A 26922-nucleotide genomic window follows, 5' to 3' on the forward strand; every position below is an offset into this window, starting at 1 on the left:
GGTTTTTTACATCAGTGTGTCCTTTTTGAAGCATGTCAATGCCCCACTCCTTGTCGGAAAAGACATTATCTTTCAACGATGTGGAATGATGTGGTATTTTTTTTTCAAACAACCATTGAATGGAAAGAGTGGTGCAAGGAAGGATTGGATACCACCATAGATGCACTTGGTGAGAGGAAGATAGCCTTAAAACTACATAGTGGTTGCTTGGCCAAAGTGAAGGAGAACCTAAAGTATGATGGCACATCTCCAAATGTGGGTAACCACATCTAATAAAAGGACCACATAGTTGTTGTAAAATTCATGGTGATTTGGCCCTCTTAAAAATACCTCATGTGATAGGTCAATACTACATGCAAAATGAAATGACAAAGTGATCTCAAACTAGGCTCCAAGGGTTTCTTCACCTATGTGGAAGACAATGAGCATATTTTTAGAGGACGCTATTTTTTCCAATTCAACTAGTCTACATATGAGACACTAGTCTACATATGAGACACTAAAAAATATGATTTAGTCCTAATAAAGAAACGTTCATTAAAGTCTTTGTTTGTAACAAAATGTATTACCTTTGGAATTCTAGGAACAAGAAACTATTGAAGGTGTCTAAAACACCCTAAGTTCCTTTGTTAAAGTTTCATAACTCACTATAATGGATGATTACACCTCATATGTTCATATTTGTGTGTATGTGAATGTGAATGGAGTGCTCCGTGAGTCTATCAACATATGCTACCAAGATATAGAATGGATCCAAACCTTGGACTATGAGTACATTCCATTTTAGTGCAAAGCTTGGACTATGAGTAGAGCCCTTATTTTTCACCAAAATAAACCCCACACAACTCCAAAAGGAAAAAAAACTTGAGAAGAAGGAAGAGGAACTTCAAGAGTCTAAGGAAGAATCACATAAAATAGAAAGGGAGACCTAAATGATGTAGATTGACATCCTAACCCCCTTACTGGATCATGGAGAATATAACTTGGAAAATATATAATTTCAATAATTCTAGTAGTTGAAAAAAGAAATATCTAGGAAGAAATATCAAATTTGTTAAGTCATCGTAAAAATCTAATGAAGTTAAAGGACTAGGTATTATGACCTCTCTCAAATATCAAAGTAAGATAAATGAATGCACGGGAGAACAATGGAATATGAAAATATACAAAATAGAAACTAAATAAAGTCAAAAGACTCTTAGTAGAATGATAATAGGCCATTAACCTAAAAGATAAGTACCTCCCTTCTCATCCTAAGTTACCAATGATTGTTCTCTATTTGAATATACGAGGTCTCAACACACCTAGAAAACATCACATGTTAAAGATAATAATCAATTAGGAAAAACCCACTATGGTGTTGAACTACAAGAAACAAAGTGTGACAAGAAAACAATCATTCTCTCTTGTGAAGATATGTTAGAACACATGTAAAGTAATAGTGATACCATCCAGAGGACTCCTCAATGGATTGAGAATTCTCTAGGATCCTAACTTAATCAAAATAGAAAACATCATGTGCTACAAAGGCAGGGCAGGATATGTGGGAAAGGAAAATAGGCTCCTCTATAATGGATGACAGTAAACCATGGTACCTATGAATAGTGGATCAAAGTTGTTATGTTAGCTAAAAGAATTATTTAATCAATGCTCAACAAAATCCAATTCTCTCCTATCAAATAGTGTAAATAGTGTAAAGTTGCTATGTCAGTGACTATCCTAAATAGTGTAAAGTTGCTATGTCAGTGACTATCCTTATTGATATATTTATTTAGTAGCTCTAGTTTAAACTATTTCATCCAATGGTAAATTTTGAATTTGTCATTTTGGAAAAAACCTTTGAATAAACCTATTTCATCCAATGGTAAATTTTGAATTTGTCATTTTGGAAAAAAAACTTTGAATAAACCTCATGTCACAAACCAGTCCAAATGCCTAAAAGAAGTAAAGCAAGGACAAGAAAATGCAACTCCAATCACCTTAAGAGCAAGTGGTAAACGACTGTAAGCTTTTGAACAAGTGAGACTTTTCAATATTGAAAAAGAGCATCTTTTTTATCAAATATTTGTTGCTAGAACTTAAAAGAGCATCTTTGAAGTTTGAGAGGCAATATATATTGGAAAGGTTATTAGAATCTGTAAATTTAGCATCATATAAGTGATTTCTCTTTATCTTCTAGCTTTGAATGGAATTTTGTTTACTAATTTTATATTTAGTGATCTTCTATATGTCACGATTCTTCTAGAATTTATGCCTTACGGCGTTTCCTTTGCAACATCTGGTGCAATTGCTAGTTTATTCTATTTAAACTACTTTAAGTAGCCAAGGTGAAGACGACAGGAAAATCTGATAAGCTTCAAAATATCTAGCAAATGAACATGTCAAAAAAAAAAAGGTTTTAGGATCGAACCTCGCAAAATTATAAGAGTGGTCATTTGCCATGAGATGAGAATTTTTAGCTACCAAAGTTTGGAGAAATTTTAGATGTTTTATTTAAGTTTACGCAGCAATATCATATATTCAAATGTGTATATGAATTGGTTTAGATGGGGTTTTGTTTCTACCCGGCCATAAGCTCAAATCTTATAAGAGCAATGTCATTGATTCCAAATAACACATCTAATTTTCTGAATGAATACATTTTTTGCTTCTTCTGCTTTATGCTGCTTTTGGAAGAAGAAGAAGAGTATTTTGTAAAGATCACCCTTGTTGTGGAAGGAGACTGGATAATTAATTAATGGATGCATACCAATGCCAACAATGTACGTAGAGTTTGTATTTTTTATTAAAATAAGATAATTACCCCTGCCTAATTAATTAATGGATGCATACCAATGCCAACAATGTACGTAGAGTTTGTATTTTTTATTAAAATAAGATAATTACTTCTGCGTGTGGAGTTGGTTAAACATAGAGAGTCAGTTAATTGAGTGATTGCATGATTGAGTGTTTGAGTGTTGAATCAAGTCGAGTTAAGTTATAAATGACTTTGAGTGTGTGATTGCATGTGGTTGCATGTCAAGATATTTTAGGCAATTAGCTAGTCGAAAAGATTTAAATACCCTTCACTAGGTTCATTGTAATCATCATGTTCTGTGTGATCAATAGAATTTTAGGGAATCAACTAGTCGAAAAGGTTTAAATACCTTTCACCGAATTCATTGTAATCATCATGTTTTGTGTGATCAATAGAAAAGTAGCAACTCGTGTTTTGTGTGAATTTATACTTTGTCTCCTCCGTCTTTCCAACAAATTGATATCAGAGCAAAGTTATAAAGAGCAAAAAAACGGATTAACAGCAATCTGGGTGAACCATTCGTTGACGAAGTTCTAGAAGTTTTCAAAGGCATTATGCGACAAAATTTTTAAAAAGACTAAAAACTTTAAAGTGAAATTTTCTATTCACGAGTTGATTTAAATTTATGATAGTGCCTTTTTTCAAAGGCCTTTTAATATATCAAACGAGCCACGTAAAAGGTTATTTTTATGATTGATTTTATAAAGGGCTTCACAATAAAAAGTTTTTTTTAATTGGTGAAAGGCAAGGTTTCATTGTTTTTTATATATAAAGATTTTTTTTAAAAGATATTTTTTATATATAAAAATTATTAAGGGATTTTTCAAAAAAAGGTTTATTTTGCAAAGTTTTTTATTTCAAGTTTTTTTTACGAAATAAAAAATTTAGGGTTTTATTGAAAGGGGTATTTTTTTTTAAAAAGAATTTTACAAAGGAGAAATTTAGGGTTTTTTTCAAAAGGTATTTTTGGAGAAATATCGCTTTTTCAAATTTCCAGCCCTAGTTCCCACCGTTTACAAAGAAAGATTATGATGTGCGGGCCATTAAAATGGCGACCACATTGCAAGCACATGATGTTTGGGATTATTTCAAGTTTGGGTTTTCAGAACCTAAGAACAAAGAAGAAAAACAAGCTCTCAGTAATACAGAGAGGGAACAATGGAAGAAAGACAAGAAGAAGAATGCACATGTGTTACAGCTTATTTAGCAGGGAGTGGACCGAGCAGTGTTCCAGAAGATTATGATCACGTTTTCAGCAAAAGTAGCATGGGATTCTTTGGCGACCAACCATAAAGGTATGACCAAAGTCAATATTGTTAGGTTGTGAAATACTAGGAGAGATTTTAAAAGTCTGCAGATGGAGACAGAGGACATCGATTCTTTCATGAATCGGGTCATCACTGTCGTAAATCAGTTCAAGATTTATCGTGAAGATATAAAAGATCAAAGATTGGTTGAGAAGGTCCTCCGATCTTTGTCTACCAAATTTGACGTTGTGGTAGCAGCCATAGAAGAAGCCAAGGATTTGGCATCATTGACAGTTGGTGAGTTGATGGGATCACTTCTATCGTATGAGGCAAGGATAGACAGAAATAAGAATTCCACTTTAGAGACCGCTTTCAAAATTCAAGTTTCTATTTCAAGAGACAGAGGTTGAGACAGAAGTAGATAGAGAGGCAGAGGATGAAGTGGAAGATATGGTGGTCAGAAACACGGTCAAGAAGAGTATGAACATGCAAGTGGAAGCAACTACAGAAGCTTCAACAATAATCAAAGAGTTGACAAATCAAAGGTGAGATGCTATTATTGCAATAAATTTGGTCACTATACTCGTGATTGTAGGAAGAAGATAGCTGATCAAGGGAACCAGAGAGCTAATGTCACTACAAAGAGTTCTAATTCCATGTTCTTAGCTTGTCGTACCATGCATGAACCTTCTGCTAGTGTGTGGCTATTAAACAGTGGTTACAGTAACGACATGACAGGAAACAAGGATTTGGTTGCAAATTTCTATCAATCTGTGAAAACAGAGGTACAGTTGGGGACTGACAAGACTGTGGAAGTAGATGGCAAAGGAGCGGTCAACATTCTGACCAAGTAGGGGGAGCCAGAGACAATCTCAGAGGTATATTATGTTCCTAGTCTCAAACATAATGTGTTAAGTGTTGGTCAATTGACACAGAAAGGATACAAAGTTATCTTTCAAGGTCAAGAGGTTGTTATATATGGCAAGCCTCCAAGCAAGAAACTGATAGCAAAGGTGCAGATGACGAGGAACAGACTCTTTCCTCTAATTTTGAATTACAGTGGTTAGGTGAGTTCTTTTACAGTTGCATGTTCTGATGATTATTGGTTATGGCACTTTCGATTTGGACACTTGCATTTTTCTGGTTTAATATTGTTGCAGCAGAAACAGATGATCAGAGGATTACCTCCCATAAAAGAGCCTGCTAGTACTTGTGAGTGTTGCATCTTGGGAAAACAACACTGTGAAAGTTTTCCAAAGGGAGTTGCATACAGAGCAAAGCAACCTCTTGAGCTAGTGCATACAGACTTGTGTGGACCTATGAGGACACAGTCGATTGGTGGAAGTTGTTACTTCCTCACTTTCATTGATGACTATAGCAGAAAGACTTGGGTTTACTTCTTGAAGCAGAAGTCTGAAACTTTTGCAAAGTTCAAAGAATTCAAAACCTTAGTAGAGAACCAAAGTGATCAACAGATCAAGGTATTGAGGTCAGATCGTGGTGGAGAATATGACTCAAAGGAAAGACATGATTACTGCAAACAACATGGGATCAAAAGACAGTTTACAACCAGGTACACACCGCAGCAAAATGGTGTAGAAAAGAGAAAGAACAGGACAATTATGAACATGGTAAGAAGCATGTTGAAAGGCAGAAACTTGTCTAATGAGTTTGGGCAGAAGCAGTTCTATGTGCTATTTATGTTATCAACAGATCTCCTACAAAGAGTGTAATGAACAGAGTACCAGAACAAGCATGGTCAGGTATGTATTGTAGCGTATCTCATCTCAGAGTATTTGGATGTGTAGCTTATGCACATGTGCCTAAGGAACGAAGAGGAAAATTGGATGATAAAAGTGAAAAATGCATATTCATTGGTTATAGTGAGCAATCAAAAGCTTAAAAATTGTATAACCCTGTCACAAAGAAGACCATAATTAGTAGAGATGTTGTGTTCAAAGAAAAAGAGTCATGGAATGGAACTATAGACAAAATAATTGATGAACAAGTGCCGCTAATGGAAGAAGATGATGTAGCAGAAAAGAAGCAACAAGAATCACAGGTAAAGACATCAAACAGAGACACACCAACAAGGACTCCAAGATTTTCAGAGCAGCATAGATCCTCAAGCACATCAACAGATCAAGATTCTCCCAAAAATCAATCAGGTGATGAATCAAGCAACGATAAGACAAAGGTGAGAAGTTTGAAAAATATTTATGATGATTTGGATTTTAGTTCAAATTTTTCATTGTTGTCATTCCAACCTTCTTCGTTTGAAGAAGCAATCAAAGATGAAAATTGGGTGCAAGCCATAGATGAAGAAATTGAAGCTATTGAAAAGAATAACACTTGGGATTTGGTTGATTTAGCAAAGGAAATCTCATTGGTGTGAAGTGGGTGTACAAGACAAAGTTGAATGAGAAAGGTGAAATTGACAGATTTAAAGCACGACTTGTAGCAAAAGGATTCTCGCAGCAACCGAGAATATACTTTGGAGAAACCTTTGCTCCAGTGGCCAGATTGGATACTATAAGAGCAGTTCTAGTCACAACAGCTCAAAAAAAATGGAAAGTGTATCAGATGGATGTGAAATCAGCCTTCTTGAATAGAATTCTAGAAGAAGAAATTTATGTGTAGCAGCCTCCAAGATATGAAGTTGAAAGTAACGAAGACAAAGTTTATAGGTTGAAGAAAGTGCTCTATGGACTGAAGCAAGCGCCTAGAGCTTGGTATAGCAGAATCGACAGCTACATGATTAAGAATGGATTTTGTAGAAGCAACATTGAGCCTACCTTATACACAAAGGTAAATGAGCATGGACAGATTTTGATTGTTTGCTTATATGTTGATGACATGATTTTTATAGGTGATTTTGAGATAGATGAATTTAAAGCGGCTATGATGAACAAATTTGAGATGACAGATCTTGGTCTCATGAAATATTTTCTTGGCATAGAAGTTGAGCAATCTAAAAAAGGAATTTTCATTTGTCAAAATAAATATTCCAAAGATTTGGTGAAAAGATTCGGGATGGAAAATGGCAAACTTGTCCCTACACCAGTTGCAACAAGGACAAAGTTAAGCAAGGATGATGAAGGATCATATGTCAATCTAACTTTATTCAAAAGATTGGTTGGTAGCCTCATGTATCTCACAGCTACAAGACCGGATATCATGCAAGGAGTGAGTTTGATTTCCAGATTTATGGAGACTCCAAAAGACACACATTGGAGTGCAGGAAAAAGAATTCTGAGATACATAGCAGGAACTAGAGATTGTGGCATAATGTATGCAAGCACAAAAAAGAAGGATTTGATTGGATACACAGATAGTGATTTTGCAGGAAGTTTGGATGATAGGAAGAGCACTTTTGGTTTTGTGTTCCACCTTGGTTCAGGTGTGATTTCATGGGCATCTAAGAAGCAGCCCATTGTGACACTTTCATCAACAGAAGCAAAATATGTAGCAACAACACCAGCAGCATGTCAAGCAGTGTGGTTAAGAAGAGTACTTGATGGACACAAGTAGAAACAATAAGGATCAACAATAATATATTATGACAACACCTTAGCAATTGCACTATCCAAGAATAGTGTCTTTCATCAAAAGAGCAAGCATATTGATACTAGATATCACTTTATTAGAGAACTTGTGAGCTACACAATAGAGAAGTTCACTTGAAGCCTTGTAAATATAGTGATCAATTGGTTGATATATTTACTAAGTCATTAACACAAGATGTGTTTGAGTTTCATAGAAGAAACTTGGGTGTTGTAAGCCTAGCTGAGACATAGACCAGCAATCGTGTTTTAGTTTAGCAATCGTAATTAAGGGGGGAGTGTTAAAATAAGATGATTACTCCTGCATGTGGAGTTCGCTAAACATAGAGAGTCAGTTAACTGAGTGATTGCATGATTTAGTGTTTGAGAGTTGAGTCAAGTTGAGTTAAGTGATAAACGACTTTGAGTGTGTGATTGCATGTGGTTGCATGTCAAGATATTTTAGGCAATTAGCTAGTCGAAAAGGTTTAAATACCCTTCACCGGGTTCATTCTAATCATCATGTTTTGTGTGATCAATAGAAGAGCAGCAGCTCGTGTTTTGTGTGAATTCATGCTTTGACTCCTCCGTCTTTCCAACATTTTTGTTTATACAAATAAGGCTTAAGCCATATCAATTAATTTTTTATACAATTATACTTCTTGTTTGCCACGATTTTGTGCAGTCACGATCATAATTCACTGTGGAATATAGAGTGAAAAAAAAAAAATGGAGATGAATAACCATTACATTGGATAGTTGTAGGGATGAATATATGAGCATATATGCTTCAGTTGGCTGGCCTGATAAAATCTTCACTTTGGAGATTTTATCTAGCAGAGGATTTATCGAGCCTTGTATTTGCATTCTGTGTATGCAATATTTGGAGGATGTTTTTCATTTTTTATTGCGCTGTCTTGTTGCCATTGTAATTTGGAATTTGGTATTACAAGTTTTACATATTGATGGTGAATGGAATCAACATTCTCTGGTGGCATGTTCTAAACATTGGTTTGTGACTCATCAAGAATTTAACACCTTGCTCTTTTTATCATTGGGGGCATTTGGGGTTGTAGGAACCATAAGGTATTTGAGCACAAGCAGGTAGACTTAAGGCACTATGTTCTAGGGACTGTGTCATATTTCTCTAAAACAGGTCCCATGAAACATGTTATAAATTCGCAGTAGATTATTCTACAGGATGTCTGGCATAAGATCCTGGCGGGTTTCTTTGATGGGGCCTTTAATAATAGTCAATGCGGATGTGGTGTCATCATTGTCATTGAACCTGGCAGCTATCACCATTTCTGGTGGGAGGGTGGTAGAGTTACCAATAACAGGGCGGAAATCATCGCATTATGAGGTTTACTATTTACTGCAAGATGGCTTAACATCAATGAACTTCAAGTGTACGAAGAATCTAAAGGCTCCATAGACTGGATCAAGGGGGTCACACACTTTCAACTTCCTCTATTGGCATATTGGATGAAGTGCATCCGCATTCTGGTAGGATCACTTCATCACACCTTCAAACAGATCTACAGGGAGCAAAATACCATCGTTGACTTGCTCTCGAAAAGAGGAGTTACATCATCAACTAGGGTCATTCACTGTGCCAAATTCAATCACAATTCAGAATTGACTTCAAACATATCTACAAGGAGAAAAATACCATCGTTGACTTCCTCTCGAAAAGAGGAGTTACATCATCACCTAGGGTCATTCACTATGCCAAATTCAATCACGATTCAAAATTGCTACGGGCACCATTCCTACTTCTTAGATTACTCTATTTTATGATATATTGTAATGGATGCATTTAGGCTTTTTGGTTTTCTCCATATGCTGACAAACATAGGAAGGATTAGAGGATGATAGGATAACACTTGTTGATATTAGACACTTTCTTTTAGATTGTTTTGTCTTCCTTTTTTTTAAGAAACTGATTGAACTATATTGTAAAATAACTATGTAAATGTATTTTCTTTTCTATATATAAAAAAGGCGTTTTTTCTATTGAAAAAACTTTATTAGAAATATAATGAAGAGGAAAGATTAATGTTGGACACAGATTGTCATTGATGTCAATATGGAAATATTCAAGAGGAGGAGACAGAGCATATCAGAGCCAAGGGGAGCAAAAGGAGCCAAGAGGAGCGGACCAAGCCAGAGGAGCCACATATATCGGAGGAGTGCCAGAGCAAGAGGAGCCATATCGAAGGAGTGTCAGAGCAAGAGGAGCCATCGGAGGAGCTACAGGAGCAAACAGAGTGGACCGAGAGGAGCAGATGGAGCAAGAGGATCCAAGAGGAGCCATATATATATATATTACAAACAAATAGGGCCATCGGAGTCATGTGATTGAAGCCTTGGGAGTCATTTCCTTTTTATACAGACTCCTTAAATCATTTTACAAGTGCTATATCGAATATCTCTGTTTACACAGAGAATTCAAAATATTTCCCCTTAGGTGGGACAGTGGCGGAGTTGAAACAATATTAATTTTGGTCCAGACCGATATCGGGTCCAGAAACCAAATATCGCATCGAAGGAGAGGCCTCGGAACCGCCGAAGTGTATGCTCCGAAATCCCGGAGCCGAAGTATTATGAAGTACAGCGGATAAGGATTTCGGGTCCGAAATCAATATCGCATCGGAGGAGTGGAGCCTTTCAAATCACCGAAGTGTATGCTCCGACAGACCGGAGCCGAACCATTATAAAGGGGAGCATAAAGTATATCGGGTCCGCAAAGGCCTTTGGTACTGTTAAGTGTAAGCTCCGACTGTCCGGAGCCGAAATATTATAAAACAGAGCCTAAAGGAGCATCGGGTCCACAGACCCATTACATTGCAAATCTGTCGATAGGGAACTGCCGATAGGCCGGACCCGAAATCTCTTTAGAAGGGAGCTTAAAGGAGTGTCGGGTCCGCAGACCCTTTGTATTACAAAGTTTCCATGGTGAACTCGCCAAATTGACGGAGCCGAAATTTGAATAGGCTGGATCATAAAAGGGTGTCGGGTCCGTCGCATCGGAGGAGGCTGTTCTATTGTTTACAGTGAACGCCGATGTTCATCGGACCCGAAACAATATTAAAGGGAGTCTAAAGAGCATCGGGTCCGCTCCTCATCGGAGGTCGGAGTAAAGGGATTTATTGTGATCGCCGAAATCCGGACCCGCCGATAACTATAAAGGCGAGCGGATAAGATTTGAAATCCGCGAATGATCATTTGAGCGGATTTACATGGGTTCCTGTGTAGTAATGTATATGTGACCGAAATCTTTATAAAGGGGTTTTATAATGTTTCCCATATATTATATGTGGCTGTGGGTTTAATCCTTAAGACATATATTGAAACGCTTGTGTTGATTGTATGTGTGGACACGGTTGGGCGGTGGCTTCCGATAGACATAAAAGCGGCAATAAAAGGGTGGCTCTGATTCTATAAGTGTGGCGGGTTGATTAAAGCGCTCGGTGATGGTTGATTAAAAGGCTCGGTTGGTGGCTTCCGATGGTTGATTAAAACACTCGGGTGGTGGCTTCCGATGGGTGATTAAACGCCTCCGATAAAGCCTGTAAGACAGAAGAAGCAAAGGAATGGAAGCCGAAGTGTCAAGCGATCAAGTGAGGAGGAAGCCAAAGAGCCAGCATGTAAGAGGAAACGAATGGACAGGGGCATGGAGCATATAAAAGCAGCAAAAACAGAGGACTGAAGGGGTTGTTCGTGGACAGCATAACTTGAGCATGAGATAGTGGAAGCAGCAGAAGAAAAGGGGGCAGCAGAAGCAGTGGAAGCTGAAAAGAGCACAGCAGCACACCAGTGTAAACCAAAGAGGTTGGAGCCTCATAATAGAACAGGATTGAAGTCCTTGGGAGTTGGTGTTCCTAAGTCCAAGATTAATGTCTTGGCAAAATAGAGTTGGTGCTCAGGAGGTTGGAGCCTCACCAAAATCCAAGTTGGAGCTTGGCAACCAAGTGTGACAATCTATTTATTGTATTTATTTTACTGCACAGTTATATTAATAAAAGCATTTATTCATGTTGTTCACTTTGTGCTCTGAACATATATGTTTTAACTAGTAAAACAATAGTGAGAGAAAGAAATATTGATTCACCCCCCCTCTCAGTATTTCCAACAATTGGTATCAGAGCGGGCTTCTTCATTCTAGCCTAACAGCTTGAAGAAGGATCAGCAGCCATGATGAGAAATCATGAAGCATCAGGAAAACCTCCTCTGTTCGATGGCACTAACTTTGGGTTCTGGAAGAAAAGAATGACTTACTACTTAATGTCCCTTGGACCTGAAGTCTTGCATTTTTGTCAAACTGAATACCAAGCGACTTCCACTCTTCCAACAGACCAAGACGAGAGGAAAGCCTACATTGCAAATGCAAAGGCCATGAACTCCATCACTAGTGGAATCACTGATTCCGAGTTTACAAAAATCATGCACTGTAACTCTGCCAAAGAAATGTGGGAGAAGCTAGTTGGCTTGTACGATGGAGACTCAAAAGTCAAAAAGGCAAAGCTTCAAACTCACAGAAGGAAATTTGAAAGCTTGAAGATGGAAGATGAAGAAGACATTGCAACATACCTCCTCCGAGTAGCTGAAGTGGTAAATTCCCTGAAAGGATTGGACGAAAAAGTCGAAGAAAGTACTATCGTACAAAAAGTATTAAGGTCCCTTCCAGACAGATTTGACTCCAAAATAAGTGCTATAGAAGAATCAAAGGATCTTGACACCCTCAAAATGGATGAACTCCATGGAATTCTCACTGCCTATGAAATGAGGAAAGGTGGACCTAGCTTCAAAGATGCAGCATTCAAGGCCTCAAAGTCAAAGAAAGGGAAAGAAAGGAATGATTGTAGTGATGAGTCAGATGTGGAATCCGAATTGGCTCAATATGTACGAAAGCTGAAGAGAGGATCTAAGCTTAAAGGCAAGTATCCTCTTATCTGTTTTAAATGTGGTAAAATAGGTCAGTATGCAGCAAAATGTCCTCATAAACAAGACAGTGATGATGAAAGAAATTCTAAAAGAATGACATACAAAAAGAAAGGGTTCAATAAGAAAAACCTTCTCTCCAAGCAAGGTGAGTCTGATGAGGATGAGTTTATGGTCATCAAAAAGAAATCAGATGAGGAAAGCGATCATGATGAAAGCCAAGAAGCATTATTCATGGAACTCACAGATGATGATGACTCGGGGCCAGAAGGAAATGTGGATGAACTGTTAATAAGTGCCTTTGAAGAGAACGAGAAACTGCGGAACAAAATTATCTCTCTCAAAGTGGAAAACGAGGAAATAAGAAGGAGAGAAGATCTCTTGGAAACAAAGCTTAAGGAAAAAGAAGAGACTTGTGAAGAACGTGAGGCCGAAGTAGTATCTCTGAGAAAGGAGTTGGAGCAAATTAAAAAGGGTTGTAAAAGCTCTCAAATACTTGATACTATTCTGAAAAATCAAAAACCTCAACATGATAAGTCTGGAATAGGTTTCAAGGGAGAATCCTCAAGCACTAAGAATAGTGCGAAAATCTATGCCGATGCACTTTCCTGCAACCCAAAAGATGAAAAGGTATCTTATCAAAAGTGCATCCCAAATTCCAAGAATAAAGAAAGAGTTATTCCAAAGAAGAATGTGGAGTCGAATCATGGACACTACAGCAAATACAAATCTGTACCCCACCAAGGGCCCATCAAAAATCCAAAGGATGAGGGAGGAGTAATTCTCAGAAAGGAAAGCGAATTAAACCGTGGTTACTTCAAAACCATATTTCTTGGACACTGTTTTCACTATAAAAACTTCGGTCACCAAGCTAGACACTGTATGGCTCGCAGAAGTGAAAACACAACGCAAAAGGACCGAGTAATCAACTCATATGCTCCCAAAAGACAGGGACAAATCAAAACCTTCAATTCATTCGATCCCTTGACTAAATTTGATCTGACTTGCTCTTTTTGCTACAATAATGGACACTATGAACAAAACTGCCCACTCAAAGGAAGAAAGACGAGCAGCAAGATCTCTGCAATGGAAAAATGCGGCCTGGCTCTATTTGCACAAAATAATGGAAACCAGTGGTTTGTGGATAGTGGGTGCTCCAGACACATGACAGGAGACAGAAGGAAATTTATCTCACTGAGCAAAAAGGAAGGGAATGTGTCCTTGGAAGCAGAACTAGCAAAATTGCAGGAAGAGGAACAGTTACTCTGATCAATGGAAAAGGAAAAGCTCAAGATGCTCTGCTGGTTGACGGACTCAAACACAACCTTCTGAGTGTCAGCCAAATTTGTGATCAAGGACATAAGGTTGTTTTCAGCACCAAAGACTGTGAGATAAGGAACTCTGCCTCAGGGAAACTTGTGGCAAAAGGGGTGAGAACACCAGACAATATTTACGTTCTGAACAAGATCCAGGAAAATAAATGCTACTTGAGTCAGGCAGATGAGAGTTGGTTGTGGCACAAGAGACTTGGACATACCAGCTTCGAAAATCTGGTCAATATCAGCAAGATCAAAGCTGTACAAGACATCCCAAGGTTTTCCAAACCAAATCAAGCAATGTGTGGTCCATGTCAACATGGAAAACAGACCAGAACCAGCCACAAGACAAAGGAACACTATACATCAAAGCCCTTGGAGATCATACATGCTGATGTGTGTGGGCCAACTAGAAATCAAGCACTCCAAGGAGAAAGGTACTTTGTATTATTTGTTGATGATTATACTAGAATGATGTGGATATATTTCATAAAGTATAAATCTGAAACTTTTGAGTGTTTTAAGAATCTAAAAGCCCTTGTAGAAAATGAAAAAGATTCAAAAATTAAGTGTCTCAGAACAGACAGAGGAGGAGAATTCACATCAAACGAGTTCAGAGAGTTCTGCAATATTCATGGAATTAAAAGGGAATACTCGGTTGCCAGAACACCTCAGCAAAATGGGGTAGTTGAAAGACGAAACCGAACTGTCCAAGAAATGGCAAGAACCATGCTGTTAGCAGCAAACCTACAACCTAAATTCTGGAGGGAAGCAGTAGGGACAGTTGTCTATACATTGAATCGGACTCAATTGAGACCAAATTGTGACAAAATCCCTTATGAGCTATGGAAAGGGAGACCTGCTTCAGTGAAGTATTTCAAAATATTTGGAAGCAAGTGCTTCATAAAAATAAATGATGGTTCACCTGGAAAATTTGATTCTCGGGTTGATGAGGGGATATTTCTTGGATATTCTCCACGGAGCAAGGCTTACAAGTGCTACAATTTTCTACTGAAGAAAATAGTGGAAAGCATCGATGTAAAGGTTGATGAAGATCTTCCAGAAAAGGAAATTGAAGAACAAGAAGATGACTTTCTCATTGAAGAAGAAGAACCTAAAGAAGAAGAGATAGATGATGAAGAAGAAGAAGAGGAAAGAGAACCACCTCATACCCCTTCAAAGATGAAGTATGTAGAAAGATACCATCCAGAAGAACAGATCATTGGCGATAAAGATGAAGGTGTGCAGACCAGAAGAAGGATAACAACCTCACCCAAGAGAAAAGCCATTGCCCTCCTATCTATGATAGAACCAGAAACATTCACAGAAGCAAGTAAGGATCCTCATTGGGTAAAATCAATGGAAGAAGAAATGTCCCAAATTGAGAAGAACAAGACATGGGAGCTGGTACCTCGTCCGAAGGACAAAAACATAATAGGAACCAAATGGGTGTTCAAAAATAAAATGAATGAGGAAGGACAGGTTATCAGAAACAAGGCAAGACTTGTTTGCAAAGGCTATTCGCAAATTGAAGGAGTTGACTTTGAAGAGACGTTTGCACCAGTGGCCCGTATGGAAGCTATCAGGATGTTTTTAGCATTTTCTTGCTCGAAAGGATTCAAAATCTATCAAATGGACGTGAAATCAGCATTTCTAAATGGGGAACTCAAGGAGGAAGTCTACATGGAGCAGCCAGAAGGTTTTGATCTGACAGCGGGAAAGGACCTATTCTGTAAGTTGAAAAAGGCTTTGTATGGGCTGAAACAAGCTCTTAGAGCTTGGTATGCAAGACTGGATAACTATCTCCAACAACAAGGCTTCAAAAAGGGAGTGGCTGGAAGCAATCTATACATAAAGACAGATCAAGGTAAGTTACTAGTTGCTCTTGTTTATGTCGATGATCTGATTTTTGCTAGTAATAATGATGAAATGAGCCATGAATTTTCTCAAAGCATGGCAAAAGAATTTGAGATGTCAATGATAGGTGAACTATCCCACTTCCTTGGACTTCAAGTATCTCAAACCAGAGCAGGATTGTATATATCTCAAGCCAAATATCTAAAAGACATGCTCAAAAAATATGGAATGGAGGACTGTGCACCCATGAGCACCCCCATGACCACAAACTGCAAACTGAGCAAAGATGATGACTCCCCTCTAGTAGATGCAACTCATTACAGGTCAATGATTGGAGCCCTCCTATACTTAACAGCTACACGACCTGACATATTGCAAGCAGTAGGAATGGTGGGAAGATTTCAATCGGCTCCCAAACAATCTCATTTATTAGCTGTAAAAAGAATTCTCAGATATTTGAAGGGAACTTCAGATTTCGGTCTTTGGTACCCAAGGAGCTCAACACTGACTGTAACTGCATACACCGATGCTGATTGGGCTGGAAATATAGATGATCGGAAAAGTACTAGTGGAAATGCATTCTTCCTAGGAGACTGTTTGGTATCCTGGCTCAGCAAAAAACAGTCATCCATATCATTATCCACAACCGAAGCCGAGTATATTGCTGCAGCAGACTGTTGTACTCAGATACTATGGATGAAGGAAGCGCTAAAGGATGTCAACATATGTACAGATCAACCAATTATTGTTTATTGTGACAACACTAGTGCTATCAGTCTCAGCAAAAATCCAGTGATGCACTCAAGAACTAAACACATACCAATCAAGTATCATTTCCTCCGTGAGCAAGTAGCTGAACAAAACATCGATCTGGAATATATCAGTACTAAGGAGCAAATAGTTGATATTTTCACAAAACCTCTTCCTCGGGAAGCATTCGAACATCTGCGACAAAAGATGGGGATTATTTCTTTATCATCGCTCAAGTTTATTCATAAAGATGCAGCAGGACAGGGGGAGCAGCTTGACAGGGGGAGTTCGTATGCATTCCTTTGCCATTGATGTCAAAGGGGGAGAAGGCAGAAGAATATTGCCATCAATAACAAAGGGGGAGATTGTTGGACACAGATTGTCATTGATGTCAATATGGCAATATTCAAGAGGAGGAGACAGAGCATATCGGAGCCAAGGGGAGCAAAAGGAGCCAAGAGGAGCGGACCAAGCCAGAGGAGCCACATATATCGGAGGAGTGCCAGAGCAAGAGGAGCCATATCGAAGGAGTGTCAGAGCAAGAGGAGCCATCGGAGGAGCTACAGGAGCAAACAGAGTGGACCGAGAGGAGCAGATGGAGCAAGAGAGGAGCAATATATATGGAGCAAATGGAGAAAATGGACCGAGAGGAGCAGATGGAGCAAGAGGAGCCAAGGGGAGCCATATATATATATATATATATTACAAACAAATAGGGCCATCAGAGTCATGTGATTGAAGCCTTGGGAGTCATTTCCTTTTTATACAGACTCCTTAAATCATTTTACAAGTGCTATATCGAATATCTCTGTTTACACAGAGAATTCAAAATATTTCCCCTTAGGTGGGACAGTGGCGGAGTTGAAACAATATTAATTTTGGTCCAGACCCATATCGGGTCCAGAAACCAAATATCGCATCGGAGGAGAGGCCTCGGAACCGCCGAAGTGTATGCTCCGAAATCCCGGAGCCAAAGTATTATGAAGTACAGCGGATAAGGATTTCGGGTCCGAAATCAATATCGCATTGGAGGAGTGGAGCCTTTCGCAATCACCGAAGTGTATGCTCCGACAGACCGGAGCTGAACCATTATAAAGGGGAGCATAAAGTAATATCGGGTCCGCAAAGGCCTTTGGGACTGTTAAGTGTAAGCTCCGACTGTCCGGAGCCGAAATATTATAAAACAGAGCCTAAAGGAGCATCGGGTCCGCAGACCCATTACATTGCAAATCTGTCGATAGGGAACTGTCGATAGGCCGGACCCGAAATCTCTTTAGAAGGGAGCTTAAAGGAGTGTCGGGTCCGCAGACCCTTTGTATTACAAAGTCGCCGAGGTGAACTCGCCGAATTGACGGAGCCGAAATTTGAATAGGCTGGATCATAAAAGGGTGTCGGGTCCGTCGCATCGGAGGAGGCTGTTCTATTGTTTACAGCGAACGCCGATGTTCATCGGACCCGAAACAATATTAAAGGGAGTCTAAAGAGCATCGGGTCCGCTCCTCATCGGAGGTCGGAGTAAAGGGATTTATTGTGATCGCCGAAATCCGGACCCGCCGATAACTATAAAGGCGGGCGGATAAGATTTGAAATCCGCGAATGATCATTTGAGCGGATTTACATGGGTTCCTGTGTAGTAATGTATATGTGACCGAAATCTTTATAAAGGGGTTTTATAATGTTTCCCATATATTATATGTGGCTGTGGGTTTAAGCCTTAAGACATATATTGAAACGCTTGTGTTGATTGTATGTGTGGACACGGTTGGGCGGTGGCTTCCGATAGACATAAAAGCGGCAATAAAAGGGTGGCTCTGATTCTATAAGTGTGGCGAGTTGATTAAAGCGCTCGGTGATGGTTGATTAAAAGGCTCGGTTGGTGGCTTGTGATGGTTGATTAAAACGCTCGGGTGGTGGCTTCCGATGGGTGATTAAACGCCTCCGATAAAGCCTGTAAGACAGAAGAAGCAAAGGAATGGAAGCCGAAGTGTCAAGCGATCAAGTGAGGAGGAAGCCAAAGAGCCAGCATGTAAGAGGAAACGAATGGACAGGGGGATGGAGCATATAAAAGCAGCAAAAACAGAGGACTGAAGGGGTTGTTCGTGGACAGCATAACTTGAGCATGAGATAGTGGAAGCAGCAGAAGAAAAGGGGGTAGCAGAAGCAATGGAAGCTGAAAAGAGCACAGCAGCACACCAGTGTAAACCAAAGAGGTTGGAGCCTCATAATAGAACAGGATTGAAGTCCTTGGGAGTTGGTGTTCCTAAGTCCAAGATTGGTGTCTTGGCAAAATAGAGTTGGTGCTCAGGAGGTTGGAGCCTCACCAAAATCCAAGTTGGAGCTTGGCAACCAAGTGTGACAATCTATTTATTGTATTTATTTTACTACACAGTTATATTAATAAAAGCATTTATTCCTGCTGTTCACTTTGTGCTCTGAACATATATGTTTTAACTAGTAAAACAATAGTGAGAGAAAGAAATACTGATTCACCCCCCCTCTCAGTATTTCCAACAATTAAACCATTCACTTCTCTACTATATCCTATTTTTATATTATATAAGAACTTGCAATTTAATAGGAATGAATATTTGTATAGCTCTCTTAGAAATCTGATGAATATGAGAGAATTTAAATAATTTACTCCCTTAATGTATCAGAATTTTAGAATATAACCAAAAAAAAAATGTAGCATATTGAGCAATTTTTAGGTTATATACTCTTAGGTATATATTTATGTTTATCAAACCTCCCACAACATTAAGATTTTTATAAAAATAGTTAAACTTGTAGAAACTAAACCTCCACACCCTCCACAACCACACAAACATTATACCACAAACTCCGGACTTAAACTTATATACCTATTAACAGTCTCTTATATAACCTATTAACAGTGCATAGACGTCGTTTTTGGATAAAACTGTTTTTAGTCTGCAATCCCCGGCCCGTTCTTTGTTTGAAGTTACGGCTACTTCATTGCCCCTTTCTTTTTCTTAAATGTGTAGCTGCTTGAATTGGCATGGCCCTATTGTTTTCCCGGGCTTCAAACTTTTCAGTCAGCAATCATCACGTTGCCCAGTCTGGTTTTGGCTCTAAAAATTGCCTCCACGCACCTAAATAAAACTGACATGCCGGCTTTGGCATGGGACATTGCCTCCACGCAGGATCGAACGTGCTCACCTAAATAAAATAGACATGCAGATTTTGACAATGGATATTGCCTCCACGCAGGATCGAACTACGGACCTTCAGTTTACAAGACTGACGCTCTACCACTGAGCTATAGAGGCAGAGTTGAACGTACAAGGGAGCCATTCATTATTGTAGGGTGTAGATGGTCAGAGCACTCGAAAATCTGCAAAAGCTTCTCTCCCATGCTCACAGCAAGCATATACAATAATGGGTGTACTAGCTTCGTGAAAACGAGATAAATTTAAATAAATTAGTCCACTTATATAAGTTGAATGGATGATAGGCTAAAACTAATCATAATTTTTTTACAAAACTAAATATTAAATTATTTAAAGTTTTTCTTATAAAATTAAATATATCAAATCATCTAACTAAATTAGATAAATTAGTCCATTTATATTTTATTTAGATAAATTAGTCCATTTATATAAGTAAAATGGTTGATAATTGCAATAATGTAATCCAGAAATACATTTATATCCATATTACTCAAAATAATTCAAATTTTAAAGTTGAAATATTTATATGCTGGAAAAATATTTTAATAATACAAATAATTACAAATTTACATTTATATAACACAAATATATAGTTTAAATAATAAATTAAGTGGTTTTTTATTGACATTTGTTTTAGTTAATTTTGCCCAAAAATTTTATTGAGATTTTCAAGATTCACATGTTTAAATTGTTTAATATACAAAATTTAATTGTATAGGTTTATTTAGGTCTTGAATCAATTTATGCATTCAAAAATATGTTTTAAATAGTAAGAAATTTTAATTTAGCTAGAAATTGTATTGCCAAATTTTTGGGAAAAAAATCATGATTTTATATAAATATCTTCAAGACAGAACACAAAAATGTTTTTATGTCCACTACTCATCATTAGTACATAATAAACGGTTGTAAAAGTGGACATAAAAACATTTATATGATTTATCCTAAGGATATTTTATATAAAACCCTTTATCTATTAATTAGAATACTCATTAAAAAAAATAAAACTTAATAAATTTAAATATGGAGTAGTTATTGTATTAAGAGGCTCATTCTACACGTGTAAGAGTGTTCAAAGTTGAAATTGGTCAAGTCCACCAAAATAAAAATTTTAAAAAATCTAAAACTAGAAAAAATTAAATAACTTTACAAAACATTTAAATAATGTCGGCTCATATAAAAAATGCAGATGAAGAAATTAGATCCCTCTCGGGTCATGTTAGATCCGTATTTTAATCTATGCTTGTTTGATCTAAAAAATGTCTTCTCATTATTTGATGTTATTTGATGTATATTTCTGAATTCAAATCTATGTGATTCATATTGAATTAGGAAAAAAAAATTAAGTAGAAATCACGAGGGAAAATTTTTGCCGATGCGTTTCAAACCATTGAGTAATAGTTGATGGTCGAGACAATATTATTTTGTGTTGAGTTATACTCATTCAACTCGAAACGTCGTTGAACCGGGTGTCGGTCGGAAAAATATTAATGTTTTATCGATTGAGCGAGATTTCATGAAAGTGAGCCACTTCGAGTTCAAATGGCCAACGGACAGGGCGTTGACATTAACATCTCAGAAGATGAAAACGATGAAGCAGAAATCCCGAGCAAGTTCATCGACCAGGCCTTATCCTTCGAATTCATGCACGATCCCGTCAGGATCTCCAGGACTTCCAGATTCAGCTACGACAGAGCCTCCCTAGAACGCCTATGGGACACCAGCCATCAGTACAACCTATGCCCTTTCAGAACCGACGGCACATTCGACATAAAGCACATTCATCCCAACTGGAGTCTGCGAAAAAAAGCAGAAAGATGGGTTTCCCGCCACAGAAACAACCCCAACGTACCGCCCGAGGGCATCATAAGTTTTTACAGAAAACCCATAATGGAATCCGAGATGCAACAGAGGCTGCAACAACTGAAAGACCTGATGACCCTACACCCCCCTACAGACGACGCAGCAACTCAGGAAGTGACCAAAAAGCTGCGAACGCTCAGACTGGAATGCCAGTACCGAAGCCCCAACCGGCGGCGTTTCGTCAATTCAAACGGCCATGGAATTTTGCTCGACGCCCTGCGCTGGAACGGCCAGAGGTTGAATCCCACACCCGACCTGCGAGCCGAAGTACTCCGCCTTCTCATCGACATTCAGAATTACCTCGACATTCAAAACTTCCTCCGACAAAATCCCCTGGGCCTGGTCGACATTGTCATAAATCTCTACAAATTCAGCGACGGGGAACAACAATTCCTCCCTCGCGGTCTCAGGTTCGATTCCTGCCACCTCCTCTCCCTCGCCATCTGCGATTGGGACTTCGAATCGGACCCGCTAATCAAGAAAATGTTAAAATGGGCGACGCCGTACATCGTCAAGAACTTCACTGGCGATGAATCCCTGAGACACACGCTCCCCCTTCTCCTCCACTTGTCGGCCCACCCCTCCACGCGCTCCACAATGTCGGTCTTATACGGCGACCTCTTAATGCGCGAGCTCCGAAGAAGAATCCAGGAGCGCCCCTCCTGGCTCTCCGCAACAAACCCAGATATCGAAGCCTACAGGAATCGAACCCCGGACCCCAACCCCGCCTACCTCGACATGACACTCTGCATTCTCTCCAACCTCGTCTCGCACGAAGAAGAAGCCCGCATGTCGTTCCTCGACCGAAACACCGACATCGCCATGACCATACACAGACTGGTGCAACTCAAAGTCGAGTACCCAGACAAATTAACCGACGCCCATCTCCACATTTCTCTGCAAATTCTGAACACCATTTACGACCAATGCGCGCAGCCTCGGTTTCTGAGCACTTACATTCATTCCATGTATGACCCTCTCATCAATATCTTGAAGAATGGGTCGCTGTCACTTGATATCAGAGTTCTTGCTCGTGACATTCTTCGCCATTATCTGGACCTGCAGTCTATTCTCCGGAACAGAATCACCCGCGAGCGATCCATTTTCCCCCGTCGCGATCAGTCGAATCCACAGAGCCGACTTTTCATCCCGCCACCTCATGTGTTCAACGAAATTATATATAATCTCCATGTTTTCCCCCTCCCTTCCTCTGAACATTGACAGAATCACAGTCGAACCCTCCATATGAAATTTTTTGTAAATTTCATGCATAGTTCTCAAGTTTCAAGATTTTAGGTGTTTGTGGCGATTTTAAACCTAAACTAAATTTAAATTTAAATTAATTTAATTAATATGCTTTTATTGTGTGGACAATTTAATTATAAGCTTTTATTGTGCAATTATTTTTTTAAATCATTTTCACTTTTGAATAAATTTTTTTATTTTATTTAATATAAAAGAATTTGTTATTTTTAAAATAAAAATTACAATCAAAAAGTGATAATAAATTATATATCAAAATATATAAAGTTAATTTATCAAAAAGTATTTGATATTGGTGTTAAAGTATTTGATATTGAGAGGTCAAAGGTTCAATTCTTTCAACACTCTTGGGGCTAGGTTCTGTGGTTGAACTAATAGGAAGTTATCCCTTAGGATGGATCTTCCTATTACAAATATAGGAAGTGATCCCTTCGGATGGATCTACTTAGTACAAATATTCTCTTCGGATGGATAGGAAGTGATCCCTTCAAATGAATCTACCTAGTACAAACATTTTCTTAAGATGGATTTGCCTAGTACAAAAATTCCTGGTCACAAGTCTTTAGGGTTTGTAGTGATCCCTTAGGATGGATCTTCCTAGTACAAATATAGGGAGTCATCCCTTCGAATGGATTTGTGTAGTACAAATATTCCCTTCAGAGGACCAAGTCTTTAGTGTTTGTAGTGATCTCTTAAGATGGATCTTCCCAGTACAAATATAGGAAGTGATCACGTCAAATGGATCTGCCTAGTACAAATATTCTCTTCAAATGGATAGGAAGTGATCCCTTCAGATGTATCTGCCTAGTACAAATATCCCCTTAGGATGGATTTGCCTAGTACAAATATTCCTCGTCTCAAGTCTTTAGGGTTGTGTGTGAGATGGATCAATCATAGCTATGTAGGGTTTGTGAACCACATAAATAAAAAAACACAATTAATTCAACCACATTTTTCCAAACCACTCTTATGATTAGTGGTTAAGTCACTCTTTGTCCACATTTTTTTAAGAAAGAAGAAAGGGTAGATGAAATTTTTCCTCCAAAATAAGAATCCTCCATCATATAGACAAAATCAAGAAGAAAAAATATACAAATTATTTTTAATAATTTTTTCATTTATGAAAACCAAATCCTTGATAAATTAGAAGAAAAACAATTTTGACACTAAGAGCATTACACACATAGAAACATGTGACTTGAAATACCAATTACATTGTTGAGGGTCATGAGAAAAAGTTTAAAGTTTGATCATGAAAAACTTTAGCATCTCCTGTAATGACCCAAATTCCTCATTCTTTTCCACTTGACAATTCCAAACAACAAAGAGATGAAACCTTAACCTCAAATTACCCAAATCTATACATACAAAGACTTAGGCCAATCTTGCTATTGTTATCCAACAAACTTATGATCCATCCTCATTCTCCTACCTTTAAGAGTATGGCCACCCTAAAGCTACTCTTGATTGGACACAAAAGTAACTTATTAACCTTTAATTTTCCTTATTTTGGATTCTCAAAAACATGAAGTTACTTGATTTTTGGCTAAACATAAAGCATTGTTTACACTAGTTTGCTCATAATAACTCCTTAAAAAATAATTATAAGAGAGAAAAAGATTCTTGGATAATTCAATTGATTGTAATGCAATGAATTTAAACAATAAAAATTATAATACTCACACCTTCAAATTAAAAGAACAACCCAAAAATTTCAAAGGGAAAGTTTGGGAAATTACAAAAATAAAACCAATTATATCAATATTTCTAAAGCAAAATGCATCATCTAAGTTGATTATTAATTAAGGAGCGAGTCAATCAATCTCCTCCTATGTTTGAGAGGGCCCAAATATAACAAAGAAAGGTGTTGATCTTCTTATCTAAATACAACAAACTTGCATAATTCACTTGATAATGACATTAAAAGATCTTATGCTTACAAAATCATGAAGGTGATGAATAATGGAAATTTCTCTATTATCATACCTTTTTTAGTGTTTCTATTTCTCCTCAAGATGGTTTTCTAGGCCTTTATTTATAGTAGGTTTGATTCATAGATTCTATGAAACATCATTAAAATTATTTTCATTTATGAGAAAGAAGCTACTTAAAGCTACTCGAGCCCGAGTTGTTTATACAAACTTGTCGTTATTCACATTATGTTTGATAGATTCTAAGTATGGCTAAGATTAGGGCCAATATTATAATAATGTCCATGCTTCCATGCGCTTATATCATCAATTATAAGTCAAAAATAGGGGGGACCACATTCTATATTACTACTACTATTGGTTCTTTAACATCAACAAAGTTCCATAGTGCCACCTTGAGGTTCCATAATGACTCCAAAGGTTTATGTAGCAACAAGAAGCGTAGAATCTATAAAAATACTTTGTAGCAATTCATTATTTCTCTCAAAAACTAAAAAAATATTAAGTAATCATGCATTTGTATATGAAATTACTAAAAATTCATAAAGTAGGAGAAATTACATTATATCCTTTTCGTTTGTACTTTGGAAGCTATTAGCATCAAAATATGGAATAAGATGGACAAAGACTTAAGGAAAAGGGGTGTATGAGGCTAAAAAATTGATCCAAAAAGGAGGCCCGTCATCTCCCCCTTAAGTGAGGGTGTTCTATATCCTTGTGTGACTTATCATTTCACTACTTCAATCTCCATGGGTCCTTTGACCTCCTTATAAGAATTTGGGAATGTGGCCACATCATGTAGTGTACTAAGGATATATGCATTACCATAATAAAATTCTCCTAGTAGCCTTGTACATTAGCTTGATAGGCTGCTACAAGACTTCAATATAAAAGTAAAAGATGGAAGTGAATTCCAATCCAATGGATCTCGTGCTTCTTTAATGAATTTAGATATAGCTTAGGTCTTGCATAAGTCACATTGATAAAGGATCTATTTTTATGGTAGAGGAGGGATGATCTTCTATCATGCTTGATAACCACAAAGTTCTTCTTTTATACATTTCCAAATAATTTCCTCTACCTCACCCATGGTATTTTTTTGATGTTGCCTTACATTGCAACTATTTTAGTATTATGTTGAAGTATCTTGTGATGTTACTTATTACACACTTATGGATTGCAAATTCTACATTGAACATTAATTTTTCATTGCTCTCCTTGCCTTTAAATTTTTCCCAATCATTTAACTATTTTATTTGGTTTATTATAGATGAAATAAAAATCCTTCACTCGCATTCCCAGTAAATGAGTTTCCACATTGTTTCATGGTCCATAATGAATTTGTGCAAGTAAAGGTCACAATGTAGGTTTTTGTTTGAATAATTGAAAGATAAATATACATCACAAAAATCATTTGTTTTGTTGAATTCACAAGTCTAGCATGAAGCTAACTACTAAAGTTTGAATTTTTATGCTTATCCCATAAATAATGGGCATATGTAGGTGCAAGAGACATGCAACTTAGGGACTGGAATGCTAAGTTACTTAATTTTACATTATTCTCTTTTAACTTGGCCTTTTCTTAGAGTGATTTTGTGGCCTTCTATTACTTATCCCAAAGTCCTTTCCATTGATCCATTACATTATTGTAGAAGGTGGCATATTTCTCCTTCAAATCCATAATTGCATGTTGATGATTTTACATAAATATTAACCCCTAACTATATGATCTAGTTACCATTTTCCATTTGACAACTTGTGTTGATAATAATATGATATCTTAAGTAGTATAGGGTTTTGCAAATTCCTCTTGGTTAGGTTCTATATCAACCCTTTCTTCACATTTCAGTTCTTTGTTTGAAGGGGAGAACATTGGCTCGTTAACAACCTAGTGTATTTCCAATATTCATTCTTTTTAACCAATAGAAGGGTCCTTAGTAGCCCAATGTCTTTCCAATCCTCATTCTTCTAAAACATGAAATGGATCTCAAACTACCTAATGCCTTTTTTATGATCATTCTTGTGTAGTAAGAAAGGACTTTCATCATCTAAATAACATTCCAGTTCTCCTTCTTATGCAATAGGTAGGTTCCTAAATATCTTGAATTTTTCATGTAGTGGTTTCGACCAAAACTTTTTCTACAATAGGCATGGTCTTAGGATTTTTAGTGATTTGGGAAACAATGGTCTTATCTATCTTAGTAGTTGAAAAAGGATTCAA

General features: G+C 37.6%; 1 non-coding gene across 1 annotated transcript; it reads right to left on the reverse strand.

Moving 5' to 3' along the window:
• Positions 1-19671: 19671 nt before the first annotated feature.
• TRNAT-UGU (transfer RNA threonine (anticodon UGU)) lies at positions 19672-19743 on the reverse strand. The gene has a single exon. It is a non-coding gene; the product is annotated as a tRNA-Thr (tRNA).
• Between the last annotated feature and the right edge of the window lie 7179 nt (positions 19744-26922).

This window comes from Pinus tabuliformis, chromosome Q (genome assembly GCF_031772625.1).
Source record: "Pinus tabuliformis cultivar Carrire ecotype Pingquan chromosome Q, CPIR1, whole genome shotgun sequence".
NCBI lineage: Eukaryota > Viridiplantae > Streptophyta > Pinopsida > Pinales > Pinaceae > Pinus > Pinus tabuliformis.